The 18,567-nt window shown below is 39.5% G+C and overlaps 1 pseudogene; it reads left to right on the top strand.

Annotated features, from left to right (window-relative positions):
- Window positions 1-17,353: 17,353 nt before the first annotated feature.
- Window positions 17,354-18,361, top strand: LOC122754691 (annotated as a pseudogene).
- The last annotated feature ends 206 nt before the right edge of the window (window positions 18,362-18,567 follow it).

Genomic DNA, 18,567 nt, shown 5'->3' with positions numbered 1-18,567 from the left:
TCAGATTACCTGCTGTCTAGGGGAGGGGGGAGGGAGGGAGAAAAATCTGAAATTGTAAAGCATGTATAAACAAAAGTTGAGAACTATCTTTACATGTAACGGAAAAAATAAAATATCTCAAAAAAAAAAAAAAAAAGAATTACACCCTCTCAGGGCGGCTAGGCGGCGCAGTGGATAGAGCACTGGCCCTGGAGTCAGGAGTACCTGAGTTCAGATCCAGCCTCAGACACTTAACACTTGCTGGCTGTGTGACCCTGGGCAAGTCATTTGACCCCAATTGCCTCACTAAAAAAAAAAGTCTATATTTAAAAAAAGAATTACACCCTCTCACACACAAATCCAATTAGAATAAAATAATCTTTGATTTAGGTATTAGAGAAAGGAGACCAAGGACTCAAGGACTTCTCTCAAGGGGAGATGGTTCAGAGACATGATTCTCTGAGATACCAATCTCTTCGAACAGGAGAAAGGCCATAGCTTTTATAGATGGTAGATGGGGTGATCACCACCTGACAATGGAAAGTTCCCTTTGGGGGTGGGGGAAGGCTTGAGTGAGGTGGTGGTCCTGACTTCTGGAGTTATCTCTGTCCTGTGGGGTTGATCAGGCAGAAACAATGCTAATGGGCTTAGCTTTCTTGCTTCTCAAGGTTTGCCTGTCCTTTAGCTGGCCAGTTTAAACTTTAATAGTCCCAAATTCCTTGATTTGTCCCAACCCCATAACACGAGGGGCATCCCCTCCTATCTATGACGAGTTAGTACATATACACCAATACACTATAAACGCTAAGAGGACACTGAACTCTTCATTGATTCCTAGGAAATGGGACAGCTTGCAAGATAATTGAGTGTGTGGGACTAAGGAGGACAGATTCTTGTCAGAGGACTTGTTCATCTCTAGGGTCTAGAGAAGTAGGTTGATAGACCATTTCAGCAAGTTTTGAATTTCCTTTCCATCTTCTACTATTTAAACAACAGACAATGAACAAGTCCGGCGCAGAAGGGAGGAAAGCCTCTACCCAAACTTAGCTTTTCCCATCTTAGAACTAGAAATGGCAGCCCTGGGGCATTTACTGTTGTTAAGTCATTTTTTCAGTCATGTCTGACTCTTCATGACCCCACTTGGGCTTTTCTTGGCAAAAATACTGAAGTGGTTTGCCATTGTCTTCTCCAAGGAGGCCCTGGGGCAGGGACATGTAGAATTCTGGTGTTTATGCTTATAGCCTGAGAGAAGAGAGTCTGAGAATGGACTTCTCTAGCCAAAGAGAGGGCAATAATCAGGGCACTGATAAATTTCCTGTAGAAGCAAACTGCAGAGGCAAATGTGGGCATGCCCACTCAGCCTAAGAGGATAGTTCATTGACACTTTTGCATTTATTAAGTGCTTGTCAGGCAGCTAGATGGTATGGTGGTTTGAGTGCTGGGCCTGAAGTCAGAAAGACTCACCTTCATGAGTTCAAATCCCACCTCAGATACTTACTAGCTGTATGACCCTGGGCAAGTCATTTAACCCTTTTTGCTTCAGTTTCCCCATCTGTAAAATGAGCTGGAGAAGGAAATGGCAAACCACTCCAGTATCTTTGCCAAGAAAGGGTGTCACAAGGAGTCAGACATGATGAAAAACAACTGAACAACAAATAAAAATTGATCAATAATATTCCAAATCAAACTCTCTTTCAAAGCTTTGAAAATGCCAGTACATCAGTGATACTTGTCTGGAAACTGCTACTTCCTTCTAAGTATTTTTTGACACTTTATAAAGATATTGCACCCAGGATATCCCAACGTGATCTGTGGGTCAGTATCCATTCAATACAATAGCACATGATCCCTAACTTTTCCTTTTGTCGGCCAGAGGACACAATTACTTCCAAATCGACATTTAATGAAACAGCAGATGGTAAAAAGGTATGCAGTAGAATATTCTTTCATAAACATAGGTGACATTCCCACAAATATATACACCATCAGTGGGGATAGTGAGCATGCATCGTGATCACACATGAGAGGCCCACATGTGAGGAGTATGTGATACAGAAGTATTTCTTTGGTATTTTCTGGTGATGGCATCAGACTGCTCTCCGTACTCCTGCTCCTCTCAGGGCATAGTTTCTCTGCTGGGCACATTGTTCTGTTGGTCTTATTGGTTTTGCCAGGAGACCTCTGCAGCTCTTTCCACATAATCTCATTTAGCACTTTGCTTTACTTTATCTCAGGATATCCCTGCTATTTCTATAATACTAGCTTATCTTTTCAGGGTCAGCCAAACCATATCCTCATTCAGCTTGGGTATAATGGCTAGAACTTCCCCCTGATAAAGTCAGGTCAATATCTCTTTTAATTATAGCCACTATACCAAACCAGCATAAGCCAAGCGGAATGCCTACAGGCTAAGATTAGGTCTTTTCCTTTTGATTTCTATGGTATTATGGAAATCAAAGCCTTATGTTATTGATTATGACTATCTGACTCAGGGTTCCAATGATCCAACTTACTCCCAAGATTCTCTCTGTCTTAGCTGCAAATGAATCTAGACAGAAACAAAAGGTAGGCTAAAGAGGCAAGGTCATGAGAAAGAATAATTCTCCAAGGAAAATGGGAAACTCACAAGAATTAAATTCTGAAGACACAAAGGCAAGCAATTTTGATGAGTGAGGGAAAATGAGAATTGTCTGAAGAGACTGTCATGATTGCACAGGGAATACACAAACTTAGATTTTTAAAAGATTTACAGAAAATGGAAGCAAGGATTAATAAAGGGATGACTGTCCACTGCCAAGTAAAAATAATGTCAGGAGTGTTAAAGCTCTGAATGAGCCCAAACTGGTTAGGAATGGTAAAGATAACACAAAGAGCTTTGTTCTTCTGTTTTGGGAAGAGGGGAATGAAAGAAGGGATAGGACTTTGCCTGGGGTCGATCAGACAATAACTGACAAGAAAGAGACAGAATAACTGCTCAATTCTTATTTTGTTTTTGTTTGCTCCAAGGAGACTGACATTTGCATCGGGGAGCTGAGATAAGTGAGGAGATAGCAGAAGGGAGCCTCACTGTCCTCAAGGTTAAATTATATCCTCAGGTACCAGATGAATCCATAGGTATGATTGGTGAGCTATGATAAGTAATATTTCTCCAAGAGATAATGAAGAATGGGGGAGGAGCAATAGGACTATGGTGGGACAAATATCCCAATTTTCAAACGAGGGAGGAAAACAGTCTGCAAACCATAGGGCAGTGAGCTTGATTTTGATTTCTGGAAAAATTCTAGAAGAGATGATTGAAGAGATAATGAACATCATGACAAGATGGCTTTAAAAGAGATAGCATGGCCTCACCTAGAACAGATAATGGCAGATCAACCCTATTTCCTTTTTCCTACCCCCAGCTATCTGACAGATATAGGGATATTATAGATATAATTTGCCTGGCCTTAGCACAGCATTTGATAAATATGTCATCCTCTTTTTGTGGAAATGATGGAGAGATGCAGACTAGATGATAACATAATTAGATTTGGAACTAGTTGAATGGACAAACGAAAAGAGTAATCATGAATGGTTAAATTAGTGCTACTTTAGATTCATGGCACTAACAGTACAATAATAAAAATGGAATCTTAACTTTCCCTTTCATATATATCCATCTGTGATCTTTTCTTTTAAAAAATTTATTGATAACAAAAGAAATTAATTAAATACTCTAATAAAAATATTGATAGCATTTATTTTTATATAATCTACATTTTCCAATATATCCCTCCCTTCCCCATCCTAGAAAGCCATCCCTTATAACAAGTAATAAGAAAGGAAGTGGGGATTAAGCAAAATTAACTAAATTGAAAAAGTCTGACCTGTTAAAGAGGCTCTCCCAGTTTCTCAGTTCCCCAAGAGTTTCAAGCAGTAACTGGTGGGGAAGCAAGGTGTTACCTGTTATCTTGGTCCCTGATCTAAGCTTTGGAATCTTCAAGTGTTATAATTAGTTAAATGGCATGGACCCCAATAAGATTGGAATGTTCATTTTCCCTCTGGCTAGGTCAGCTAGATGTTCTCTCAACTCTGTTAACTGTGTTTGCTCTATCAATTCTAGGGTAGTTCTGCCACTCCCTCCCACCTTCTTAGCTCCGTGCTCTGACAATTATCTGTCATATATTCAATAATGATTATTCCTTTTTTTTAGCATTTTCTCTCCTTTCTTGGCTTCAGAGGTAACACAGTCTTCTGGTTCACCTCTTATTTATCTATACAGAGGCAGTTAGGTGGGATAATGGATAGAATGTTGAGCCTGGAGTCAGAAAAACCCAAGTTCAAATTCAGCCTCGGACACTAGCTATGTGACCCTGAGCAAGTCATATAACCTTTGTATCCAAACCAATAAATATTTATCAAGTTCCTATATGTGCCAGGCATTGTGCTAAGTACAGTGGGATATAAAATATGCCACATTATATTGTATTCCATACTTGTCATGGGCTAGACAAACCGTACCACCGAAGAAGCTTTTGAATCACTGGGAAAAGTCTATTTGTCTCTATATAGGTTAGCAAGCTATAGCAAAACAATAAACATGCTTGCAGGGCATAGAGAAAGAGGAGGTTCTTTCCAGCTAGAATCTCATGCACCAAGAGAAGAAAATGACATCTGCAAAGTCGTTTCAGGCACCACTCTTGACTCTGCAGATTTTCTCTACTCTGCTCTCGAAGGTAGTTTCTCACTGTCTCCTAGCCTCTCATTCCCCCTTCCTCCCTCTTTCGGCTGTCTTTATTAAAATGTAAGCTCCTCAAGGGTAGGGACTGTCATTCTTTCACCTTGTATTTATAGTCCCAAAGTTTACCACAGGGTCTTTGGCAAATAGTCAGTGTTTACTAAATGTTTGCTGGCTTTTAAGTCAAAAGGGGTGGGGGGGGGCAGCTAGGTGGCACAGTGGATAAAGCACCAGCCCTGGATTCAGGAAGACCTGAGTTCAAATCCAGCCTAAGACAATTGATACTTACTAGCTGTGGGACCCTGGACAAGTCACTTAACCCTCATTGCCTCCCCCCCCCCAAAAAAAAAGTCAGATTAGATAGTACCTTCCCTCTGGAGCACACAGCATGATCTCTTACCTCCATACCTTTGCTTGGTTTATTCCCAATGACTAGAATGCCCTCTCTCCTTATTCGTTACCTTTTTACATTAATCCCTTTCATATCATGACTTCCCCCATCATGGTTTTGATATATATTGGATTGGCATAATAAAGTAAATGGGAATTTGGGGGGAGTTTTGAGGAAGCCACAGATGACACTCAAAGGCCTGCAGATGACACAGAGATTATGCCCAAATAACTCAAATTTTGCAATAAGGTACTGTAAACACCCCATTAAAAAAAAGGAAATTCAGATTTCTTCTCTGGTATGAAGAGAAAGCCAAAAACTTGTATGCAGATTTTCCAGATTGAAGGGGTGCTGTGCCATGATGTGGAAGGGATAACTAAATTCTTTTTTTATTTTTGGTGGGACAATTGGGGTTAAGTGACTTGCCCAGGGTCACACAGCCAGTAAGTGTCAAGTGTCTGAGGCTGGATTTGAACTTAGGTCCTCCCAACTCCAGGGTTGGTGCTCTATCCACTGTGCCACCTAGCTTCCCCTTGGATAACTAAATTCTTACTTAACTTTTAAGCCTACCTCAAATGCCATAAAAATTTCCTGATTTGCACAGTGGGAAACTACTTTCTTCCTCAGATCTCACATAGGACTTTATTTTGTAACTCTGATACATGAATCATGCAATACTGTATATTAAAGCAATCTAGATTGGTACCTTATGCTTATCTCAACTTTTTCTTTCTTTCATCACCTGGCATAGTTCTCTGCATACAAGAGGTTCTTAATACATGTATTTTTATAAAAACAAATGTATTTTTAAATTGTATTTTTGTATTAGTTAACTTGGTGCTCTCCTTGCCCTCTAAAGAGACTATAAGGATGTGGACCAAAAGGCAAACAAGAAAACTGTCAGGACTAGGAGGACATAGGGCTGGAAGTCAGACTCAGGAGAGCCAGGGAAGTCAGAACACTTTACAATTGCCCCAAACCCAACCTCTCCAACTCTTACTTTGGACAAAGATGAAACAAAAATAGTTACCTTGCCTTGGAATTCAGCAATAATTTTTCTCAATGTTCCCATAGCAGGTAAATAGTATTGGGGGTACAGTTCAAAGCCCAAAAAGCGTTAGCAAAGATTGCCTCTGGGAAAGGTGGCAGATTTCCAGCTTTAAGACATGCACAGATAAAAAGAAAAGAATTGGGCTTCCCAGTTTGCTTTCCTGGAGCTTTGGATGTTTTCTTGATTTGTTTTAACAACACTAATGATACCTTATGCCAAGAAATGCCTAATAAATAAATTATGAAACAAGATGTAATCCCAGGGTTGGGGATCTGAAGATGCTAGTCTTCCTCAGTAGAATAAGCATAGAACTAAGATTTCAAGTGCCTATTTAAAAATCCATAACATTGTCTTTTTCTCCAGGTGCCCGGCTGGTCAGGTAAGGCTAAGAGCTAGCAAATGGAATGAAAACCTATTTATTCTTGACAGCTCTCTATCCTTTTTTTGGGTTTACTTCCTCTATTGACTTTAGGCCATAGCATCCCGTTATTCCTTTTCTGAATGTTTTGAAGTTTTCTTGGCCAAAATCTACAGTGTGTATCACATTATATCCAGCTTCCCCTCCTTCTCCATCACAGATTCTAATGTGGAATAGATACTTCCAAGATTCTCATCACTTCCACCCCAGCAGCAAGTTTTTCCTTAATGTTGAGAATCAATTACAGAATGGAATTTTCCCTGGTTGGTTTCTTGACCTTTTGAAGGGCAAAATTATAATTAAGGCAAATCAAGACCCTGATACACTCACACAAACTTACTATATACATATTTTTTCACATACATTTATATGTATATAAATATAGATACACACATATATATATCTATATATTAATATAAAATATATTTTAATATATTGTTGAGTCATCTTTCAGTCATGTCTGACTTCTCATGACTCCATTTGGGGTTTTCTTGGCAAAGATACTGGAATGGTTTGCCATTTCCTTCTCCAGCTCATTTTACAGATGAGAAAACTGAAGCAAACAGGGTTCAGTGACTTGCCCAGGGTCAGCTAGTAAGTGTCAGAGGCCAGATTTGAACTCAGGAAGATGAGTCTTCTTGACTCCAGGCCTGGAGCTCAATCCAGTTCCCTTTTCTTGTCCTTCACACTCTACATATCCATGTATGGACATCCTAGGCAGTGAGTTTTATTACTGGCCGGTTCTTGGATTTTGTTTCCTATGAATTTCTATATGTGTCTTCTATTTTTCTTCTTACACTATAGCTAGTCTATGTGTTATCTAGATTGGCATAGATTGGTAGGCAGTTTTCTTCTTCCCCTTCCTTTTCAGCTTAAAGTCTTCTTTAGTAAGACTTTATGAGACTTCAAGAAAATGTATTCATGCCATTGTCATACCTATATTTTAAGCAGTCCTCTAGAGATCCAGATCCCATTCTTAGATACCACTTTCTTAACTCCCCAAAGTTTTTTTCTCTCCCAAAGTCAAAAAGCAATGATTAAAATGACTTATACTCCCTCAAATCTTCCATTCCTCGTCCAAGATTTCATAAATTTTGCAATATTTGGCAGTTGCCAGATTCCTTCTGGTGATATGATATTTGCTCATGTGAATTACCAGTGGTGGTTAATAGTCATCCAGTTTGACAAGTCTTGTGAGATTCTCTGTCCCATCTTGGATACATGACTGAAGAAGACAACAGAACTCTCTTGTTATCAAGTTGACAAATAGCTGCTTAAGTGCCCCTTAGCAGGGAGTCTCCAATTGCCAATCTTTCTTTGACCCTTAATGATCTCTTACTGAGAGCACCTGTGGATTCACATCATCATTCCTTGGAAGACAAACAGCTGCTTCCTCCTAAGAGGTTTTAGCTTCTTCCTCATTGGGAAAACCCTTTTATCAGATTCTGAGCTCCAATAGTTCTGTGGTCCTTCTTTTCTCCTGTGTCTCATTCTTCCACCCTCAGGTGTTCTGACACATCAGGACTCTGTTGCCTTTTCAGATTCTTTTTCTTCATTTTACACATAGAAGCCTTCTTCATTCTCCATTTGTCTCAAATCTGTGGAATTTATTTTGATTTGGGGACCCCACCTTTAGGCTGAGATTAGAAAGCCCTAGGCCCTCAGGGTCTCTTCTGTGTGGGAGGGGCTGGTGCCCCTCCTCCAGCCATAACCCTGGCTAGCAGATTAGCTTGGTGTGTGGGTACAAGAAGCCCCGAGATTTGAGTGGAGAGAAGAAAAAAAAAAAATATATATATATATATATATATATATACCTGGGAGTTAGACTCAGGAGGGAAGGACAAGGATGGATGAGAGAGGCTGAGAAGGGGGTTCGATCGGACTACAGATGGGGCTACGAGGACGCAGGAGAAGACGAGAAGGACTAGGAGCAGGGAAAAGAGAGGCCGAAGGGCAGACTGATGGAGCAGACAGACAGAAGGTCGGTGAGAGAGAAACACAGGGGTTCAGCAGTGGCAGTAAGGAGAGAACAGTTAGAAGCAGGGGGATTTACAAAGTGAAAGGGTACAGATGGAGTTAGAAGAAAGTAACTGAGCAGGGAAAGTGTAATGTGCCCCGAGGCTGGAGGCGGCTAAGGCCCTTATTGTATTAAAAAAGTTTGAAGCAGGTGAGAAAGAGATGCAGTGGAAAGAGACACACTGCAATGAAGTCAGGTTGTACATTTTATTTCCCTGTATTCTTAATTTTAAATAGTATCCCATAAATAAACTCTGCTTTGATTATTTAGTTAAGAGGCTTCTTAATCCTTTGCTTATCAATTTTGGGAGTGGAGCAGTGTGGTGGAACTTTATAAACAGCCCACATTAAATTAAAAGCAGTCAGATAGCCAGATAGTCAAAAATCCCCAGATTAGTCAACAGTCCCAGATTAAGCACCCCAGTCAGCATTAGCCCCTAAATTAGCCCTAGTCATCAAAAATATTTCTACATTTTAATGGCGACCACAAAGGGATTTACGGCCCAATTATAATTTCTCATAAACATATAATTTTTCATAAGTCCAAAATTATAAAATTTTCCAGATTAGATATAGTTATTAATAATTAAATTTTTGTACAAGTCTTTGTAGTATTTATGTGTTTGGAAGTAGTCTAATAGAAGTATGAGTGGATGACACGTGGCATAGGTAGATATGATTGTGGAACTGGCTGACTGTCTCCAAAAGAGATTGCAAATTCCTCTTTGGCAGAGTAGGACAAGGGCTGTGTCAAGCTCCTTCACTGGCCTCTTTCTAAGGGGACACTGGACTAGAATTATTCTATCTACTATACCTCAATAGTCATAGACAAGGAATATGATTTGGGGGGCCTCAGGATAAAATCTGCTCCCTGATTGCTCTTAAAGGGAGGTCACTTAGCTTCCCAATGCCATCTTAGCTCCTCCCATCAAAGACTGGTTAGACAAAAGACCATCACAAAGAGCTAGTAAACTTCATTATCAAAGTAAGCAGGAAAGTTACACAGATTAGAAAACCAAAGAAATTACGGAGCAAGAAATGGAGAGACAGAATGTTCTCATCAGAGATTTTACTACAATAATACAGATGATTATCTGTAACTTGGTACAGAGGTGTCAAACACAGGAAGTAGGCATGATGTGGCCTGAACCAGATTAAAATGTAATTGGGGGGCAGCTAGATGGCGCAGTGGATAGAGCACCGGCCCTGCAGTCAGGAGTACCTGAGTTCAAATCCGGCCTCAGACACTTAACACTAGCTGTGTGACCCTGGGCAAGTCACTTAACCCCAATTGCCTCAGTAAAAAAAAAAAAAAGTAATTGGGAAATATTCAATCATGTAAAACTGCAATAGAATTTAAATAATATTTATATGTGATTTTCTAAGTCAATATATGACTTCTGGGATCCTTATGTATGGTTGAATGACCTCTGTTCCTATTTTAGTTTGACACCACTCTTCTAGATCTCCAGGTCTAAAAATGCAATCATCTCTTACTTATCCTCTCCCCCATCCAATCAGTTCCTAAGTTCTGTCAATTCTACCTCTTCAACAACTTTGGCATCCATCTTTTTCTCCATTCCTACTGCCACAACTGTAGTTCAGACCCTCATTACCATTCAGATGGACTATTGAAATGGCCTTCAATTAGTCTCCCTGACTCCAGTCTCTCCATTTTTCCAATCCACAAAGCTGCAAAAATTATCATCCTGAGATAATGTGTTATTATTTTGTGAAAGTTTGAGATAAATTCTGAAATTTCTCAAAATAATTCTTTCCTTCCTTCCTCTTCTTCTCATACTACAACCTGTATATAGAGAAGGGGGGGAAAGCCAGGTGTGTAGTGGAAAACATACTGAATTTAGAGTCAGAAGATCCAGACTCTAGATCAAAACTTCTTAAACTATGGGTCGTGACCTCATAGGGTCACATAACCGAATATGGGGGTCATGAAAATTTTGGCAATAAATGTTTGATTTGTATCCCTATTTTATATCCCTATATACCTGGGGTTGCATAAAAATTCCTTGGGAGGAAAAGGGGTTGCCAATGGGAAAAGTTTAAGAAGTCCTGCTCTTGATGGGCCCATGATAGGCAAGCTATTTCTTTCTGGCCTTAAGTTTCTCCATCTGTAAAATATTAATAGCTGACATTGATTTCAGGTTTGCAAAATACATGTTTTATTTCATTTGATCTTCACAACAACACCATGAGATAGGTGTTGTTACTGTCCTTATTTAATAGATGAGGAAACTGAGGCTGAGAAGAGGGATGGGACTTGCCCATGATCATGTAACTAGTAAGTGTCTCAGGCAGGAATTAAACTCAGTTCTTTATGATTCCAAGTCTCATGTGCACAGTGCTTCCCCAACATGCAGATGGGGTGACTGATCACTAATGTCCCCTCCAGCTCTTACATTCTGCTATTCTAGGAAATCTCAGAACCACCACAGAAAAGCCAGTCTATATACCTGGTAATGAAAAGTGAAAGGAATTGGCTTCTTTAGCCTATTAAACAGCATCATCTAGTGACCAGATCTAGAAATGACCCTGGGGATTTTTTTGCTTCTCTAAGAGCTGTCCTTGTGAAGAACTTTGGACTAGAATAGTATGGTGTTTTTTTTCCATATTATGTAAGTTATGATTACAATAATTATTGTGGAACCATTATATAATAATAGTTATTGTTATATGTTATAATTCCATATTATATAACAGTGCTGATTTTCTTTATTTCCATTTGGCATGGACAGATTTCCTGGCTTTTATTCTGGCATTAGACATCTGATCTGTAATTACTTAGGAAGGAGAATTAAGAAGAGAGTTGCTTTGTCTTAGACTCAGCTCTATCATTGGTGGACAACCCCAATCAACCATTATTTCCCCCATTTTATAGGTGGTAAACTCTCCCTGCTCTTGTACCTGTGATTCAGAAAAGCCATCTGCTGAGGCAAAAACTCTCCTCACTTTCCTGCTCTTTTTCATCTCTTTCCAGTTCTGTCCTACCCCCTTCTTAATTCTTCTTTTCCATTGTGTCCTCATTCTACTGTTAAAGCCCCTTCCTAGACTATTCTGCCTTAGACAGTCAACAGGATGCTTATATGTTAGATCTCACCTCTACCTAAATTTTGCCACCTTCACTATTATAAATTCTAAATCTAACTTCATCATTCTTGAATTCTAATCATAGCTGCTTTTCCTTTCATCTTTCCCCTTCTTTCATACCTCCTAAATCTATTCTTTGTCTTGGACCTCTAATCCTTCCTTTTCTCCCTATTTCCCAGTCAATTATCTCTCAACATTTTTTTTCCCTTCCACAATCTCAACTTATATATTCTATATATTCTCCTTTACCCTTTAATTCCTTGCTCTGGTTATAGTACATTAGCTTTCACCTACATTCAAATTTTGGCACCTTCAACCATCTTTAATTCTGAAATTAACTTCTCTAATCATAACTTCCTTTTCTTTTATCCTAGTTAACATTATAATTGGCCAGTTCAGTTATATATTTTTCCTTTACCCTTTAATTCCTTACTCTATTTTATCATGACTTGTCCCTTTCCATAACCCAATCATGAATGACCCCATCATCTTTGTCTACTCCTATTCAAGTGCTTCTGAACACTACTGGAAGAAATCATGCTACCCGGATCTATTACAAATTTGTTATCTAATTTCAAATGGACTCTCACTGCTTCACAGTAATCTTTTTATTTTTTCCTGATTGACTCTTTTTTTTCTGACTCTTTAACACATTCTCTACCCCAGCTTCCCAAACCTTCTTTCCTCAAGCTTCCTACCCCACTACTCTCAATCAGTATCTAAAATTGAGACTATCCAACATGAGTTTCCTCTTTTCTCCTACTTTACACTCCTAAATCTCTATATCATCCTCCATTCTTCTCCTGTACTCTAGTCTCTGGTTATTCTCTTTGCCAAGGACAGTTCATCTATTTGTGCCCTCGATTTTATTTCCTCGTGTTTCCTCTGGGACCTTGTCCCTTCAATTATTCCATTTCTCTCATTTTTCATCTCTTCTTATCAACTGCTGCTTCCTTCCTTTCTGTCTGCAAACATAGATGGGCCTTAAAAAACACTTCATTTAACCATGCCATTCCCTCAATCTATGATCTCATATTTCTTCTCCATTACATACTTAAACTCCTAGGAAAAGTTGTCTCTACTTCCACCCAGCAATTTCTCAACCCTTTACAATCTGGTTTCTGACATACCACTCATGTGAAACTATTCTCTCCAAGGATGCCAACAATCTCTTGATTGAGGAACATGATTGCCTTTCCTCTGCAGTTTTTAACATTTGTTGATTCTTCCTTATTTCTAGATTCTCTCTCTGCTCTTGGAATCTTTGACAATGCTCTTTTCTACTTATTTAGCTATTCTTCTCAGTCTCCTTTGCTGTATATATCTTCGATACGATAAAAGTAGGAATCCACTATGTTTCTCTTCTGGAATATCTTCTCCTGTTGGTAACCTCATCAATGCCCATAAGTTCAGTTTTAAGCTCCAATTATAAGAAGATGACTCCCAGTCCCATGCTCTCTCCTGAATTCCAAGCCTATGTCTATAATTGCCTTCTGGACATCTTTACCATGAGCATCTCAGATTCAGGATTTCAAAACTGAATTCATTAGTATCCCTTTCCCCTGAACTTTCCTAATTTCTTCTGAGGGCAATACCACGTTTCCATGTCATCCAGTTATCCATAACTCCTTTCCAGACTTATTTCACATCACTTCCCTTCATACATTCTATGCCCCAGTCAATGTGGACTACTAGATATTCTTCAGATTCTATATTTGATTTCTAGTTTCTTTGCCTTTGCACAGACTATCCCTGAAACCAAGACAATATTCCCTACTCACCTTTGCCTATTAGAATCCTTCTTTTCCTTCAAGACTGATCACAGGTACTACCTTCTACATGAAGTTTTTCCTGCCTTTCTCCTCAACTGAGTGACCAGTACAGCTTCTTGGAAAACAGGTGAGAGTTGGGTGAAGGTGGACACTAAAGGTGAATGAGCAACCTTAAAAACGTTACCACAAGTATACTTGACCCCTGAATATATAATGGATGGGTGGATGCATGGATGCATGGATGCATGGATAGATAAAGCATAAATTTTCTATCACCTGGCCCTATATTTCAGAAAGAAGCCAAAAAAGGAGGCAACCTCTCTATATATGTGAGATCTGCTTAGGGCTATTGGGTTTATTATCTTTGGATATATTAATCAGGGTCCACTGTTTTCTTTCTGCTTCTCAATATAGACAAGACATAAATAATCAAATTTCTCATTGAGAGTAAGTTGCTAGCCATTTTCCCCCAGGTAAAAATCGGGTTTCAGAAATGTCATTTATCTGAAAGAATAAACTAAACAGTTGATTTTTAAAATAATATTCCAAAAAAATAAAAGAAAAAGAAAATAATATTTCATGTTTACAATGTTGATGAGAGCTTGGTGAGTTACTCAGTGTCATTGGAGATGCAAGTAGCTATAAAATTGCAAAATCAGGGGAGACAACATGCAAACAAATAGATACAAAGCAAGCTATATATGGGATAAATAGGAAAGAATTAAAAGAAGGAATGCACTGGAACTAAACGGAGTTGGGAAAGGCTTCCCATAGAAAGTGGGATTTTAGCTGGGATTTAAAGGAAGCCGGGGAGGTTACTGATTGGAGCAAAGGAGAGAGAATATCACAAGAATGGAGGACAGTCAGAGAAACTGCCTGAAGCCAACAAAGGGAGTTAATATTCATCCAGTTCATTTAAGTTGGTTTTATTGGCATTGAGTTGGTCAGAACAGGTTCTAATCATTCTAATAATTTCCTTTTTTAATGGAGATTGGCACATGTGCAAAGTGCCAGTGACAGCTTCTCACATGGAGGAGTCTGTTTCTGGGAGAGTTGTGATGGTGGCTAAGGGAAGTACCTTGAAGAGACATCTCTAGATAATTTTCTTCACAGATATATGCGAGTTTGACCTCAGAACAATGCAACTCAGGTATGAACCTCAGGAAAGACTGGCCTAAAGTCAATCCTTATCATCAGTCTTTGATTTCCAACAACTTGACCAACTCAGGAATAACCTATGAATTCCCAATGCAGATACACACATACTGGAGGGAGGGGGAAAGGGAGTGGATTATAAGGAAAATCTGGAGATATGGGACTGAGTTTCTGCTGAATTGGTCTCAGGTAGTTTGGGAATGATTGTTTTCACAATCTCTAAGATGTATAAAGCTCCTAGTTTCTGTCACTATTGACTGCAGTACTTCTACCCAGGTTTACCTTCCTGATGGAATATATCCCATATTCTAAGTTTCCCCCTTCCTTCCCCCGACTCCCATTCTCTCAAAGCTCAATGTTTAATTCTCTTGGAGGAAGGTGATATGAAAAATTAATTCAAATAGTTTGGTGTTACTTGTACTTGCTAGCTAGGTGATCCAATGGATAGAATTCTGGGCGTGGAATTAGGAAGATTCATCTTCCTGAAATCTGACCTCAGAGACTTACTAGCTGTGTGACCCTGTGCAAGTCATTTAACCCTGTTTGCCTCAGTTTTCTTCATCTGTAAACTGAGCTGGAGAAGGAAATGGCAACCCCCCCCCAGTACCTCTGCCAAGAAAATCCCAAATAGAGTCATGAAGAGTCAGACATGACTGAAACAACTGAATAATAACAATTAGTACAATCTAGTTGGAGACATAAAAACATACATACCTGAAATGACCAAATAACTATCTAAAAGCTTTTTGTGATTACACTTGAATAGTGGAGCCTGGAGAGACTACCCAAGGAAAAGTTTCCTTAAGAAAATGTTAGTTTAGGAGATGTGCTTGGGGGTAAAGAGAGAGAGACCTTTTCAGTCACACCAGACAGTTCATTCCTCAGCTTTTCTATCTCACCCCATAACTATGCCTCTGAAAAATCTAGAAATTCACCATTATAACACAAAATGAAAAAACATTTAAAGAGTACTGGTCTAACATCTCTCACATTCTTCATTCTCTTGGCCTACACCATTTTGCATTTCCCAGTTGGGTTGACAATTGCAATCTCATCTGTTTGCCACAATGACAAAGAAGGAGACTGCTATAGCCATCTCTGTGTTGAGGGACCAAATCCTCCACTATCCCTCAGAAACATCTGCCCATCCTTGAGATCCAATTTTCTGCCCCTTGATAGACTGCCTAATTTCTCTTCCAAATCTACAATTTAGGCTCTTTGTTGCTTACTGAAAATTGCTTTGACAGGCACAGCCCCAGCTCCCAGGATACAAGCATGCCAAAGCTAATTTACCCAGAGACTGGTCATTAATACTGCTTCCCATTTTTTCAGCCTCTTACTGGATGGGCATAATTAAGGTGAACTTCTCCACAACTTTGTCTGCTTATCCTTCGTTCCTTATTAGGGCGTTTAGAAAATACTTTCACTTTATTGGCCCTATAGATAATATTGTCCTATTGGTCTCATACTGGTTCTTTGCCTCAAACTATATATATGAGTTTAAGTCCTGAGGGCTCTGGGTTTCCAAGTGGATCACTGGTAAGGCCGCATACCCATGTGCTTTCCATAGTGGTTGGTCCCTGCTAACAGCTGTATTCCTGCACCCCTCATGAGTAGCCAGGAAATTTGTCAAAAGTTATCTTTGCACGCCAGCGACTTTTGATCTGATCTCTCTTGCATTATACGGAGAAGTGTGCTGGAGCCAAGTCAAACAGCCAATTGTTAAATTACCCATGTGAGCATTTACACCTCAAAAATGGGCAATCCAGGCTTGATTTATTGTTTCATTGATTGTCTAGACTTAAGAAAGTGATAGAGAAAATGTTCATCATTCAAATCAATTTATCAATTATTTTATTTCCTGATTTATTAATTAATTAGAAGTGTGCCATAGTACATTTTTTTTCTGATTTTCTAGCATCCCCAACTATACTCTACTTTGCCTTCTATAACACATTTCAGATATTCAGGAATAAAGTACATTCGGTGCTTCCTTCTGCTTCTATAGTAGTCTTCAATAAAATAGCACATAATTTTGTAGGAGGGGACTTATTCAAAGGCAAACAGTATGAGAGGTACTACTGGGGGAGATAAAAATAGGCAGGCTAAGGACCTTGTCATCTTTTATTTCCCTGGGTTTCATTTCAATAAATAGATAGTTTCTCTTGTGGAATAAAATGAACCTTTATTGGTTGAAATCTCAGCTCAGAGCAATATTTCCAAGGTTAGTTTGGAAACTCAGGAAGAATGTGAATGAAGGATCTGTTGGCATCACATTTAAAGCAATTCTGAGTGATGCTGTTCTCGGGCAACCTCTCAGCCAACTTCAGTTTCCACACATATTCATTAATTGCTTATTGGGGACAGAGCACTTTTGTTGTTATTCAGTCCTGTCTGATTCTTCAGGATTTTCTTGGCAAAGATATTAGAGTGGTTTGTGATTTCCTTCTTCAGCTCATTTTACAGATGCAGAAACTGAGGCAAACTGGGGTAAGTTTGCCCAGGATCACACAAGTTTGAACTGAGGAAGATGAGTCTTTCTGACTCCAGACCCAGCATTGACTCTATCCATCTACCTGCCCCTGAGTACTGTGAGTATACAAAGTTTAGGAAAGACTCAGCACCCCTGCCTTCAAGGAGCTGTAATACCAACAAAAGAGCTACTTATCATCCAGAAACTGCTGGACCTCCACATATCTGCTGCTGCTACCACTCACTCTGGATACAGAATGCTTAGTTATGGCTAAAAATGAGCCTGGTACAGAAGGCCAGATGGGTTGAGCCGGCTGAGAGAGAAGATGACATAGCAGCCTACAGGAAGTCCATAACTGAGTACGGTGCTAAATTATCCAATGAGACAAGGAACCTTTCTCCATTACTTACAAAAATGTCAGGGGAGCGCAAAGGTCTTCTTGAAGGGTCTTTTAAATCACTGAGCAAAAGATGGAAGATGCTGAGGAAAAGAAAAAAAAACCAGCAGATGGCCTGAGAATACAGAGAAAAAATTGAAATCAAACTAAGAGATATCTGCAGGGATGTCCTGTCTCTATCAGGAAAGTCCTTGATTTCTAACGTTTCAAAAGCAGAAAGCAAAGTTTTCTATTTGAAAATGAAAGTAGATGACTACTGTTATTTGGCTGAAGTTGCAGCTAGTGATGACAAGAGTAGTGGCTGGATCACAACAAGCACATCAAGAGTGATTTGAGGGGCAGCTAGGTGGCGCAGTGGATAGAGCACCAGCCCTGGAGTCAGGAGGACCTGAGTTCAAATCCGACCTCAGACACTTAACACTTACTAGCTGTGTGACCCTGGGCAAGTCACTTAACCCCAATTGCCTCACTAAAAAAAAAAAAAAAAAGAGTGATTTGAAATCAGCAAAAAGGACATGCAACCAATCCAGCCTCAGATACTTGACACTTACTAGCTGTGTCACCCTGGGCAAGTCACTTAACCCCCATTGCCTACAAAAAAAAACCAAAACAAAACAAAAAACAAAACAAATATAATTAAAGGGGCAGCTAGGTGGTGCAGTGGATAAAGCACCGGCCCTGGATTCAGGAGGACCTGAGTTCAAATCCGGCCTCAGACACTTGACACTTACTAGCTGTATGACCCTGGGCAAGTCACTTAACCCCCATTGCCCCGCCAAAAAAAAAAAAAAAAAGACATGCAACCAACACATCCTATAAAACTGCATCTGGCTTTGAACTTCTCTCTGTTCTCTTAGGAGATCCTGAACTTTAGATTGGGCTTTTAAAATTTTTTCCACTCGCGACTATTTTTTGCCCAAGAAATTTTTACTGGAGGTATATGGGTATATAAAATAGGCATACATAACCTTTTACTGTTGCCAAATTTTTCATGATCCCCCACATTCAATTATGGGACCCCATATGGGGTCATGACCCATAGTTTAAGAATCTTTGCTCTAGAGAAAGCTTGTTTCCCCGGAAAAGACAACTG

The sequence above is a fragment of the Dromiciops gliroides genome, chromosome 4, assembly GCF_019393635.1.
Source record: "Dromiciops gliroides isolate mDroGli1 chromosome 4, mDroGli1.pri, whole genome shotgun sequence".
In the NCBI taxonomy this organism is placed as follows: Eukaryota; Metazoa; Chordata; class Mammalia; order Microbiotheria; family Microbiotheriidae; genus Dromiciops; species Dromiciops gliroides.
The sequence above is the reverse complement of the archived record's forward strand: the minus strand, read 5'-3'. Positions and strand labels throughout refer to the sequence as shown.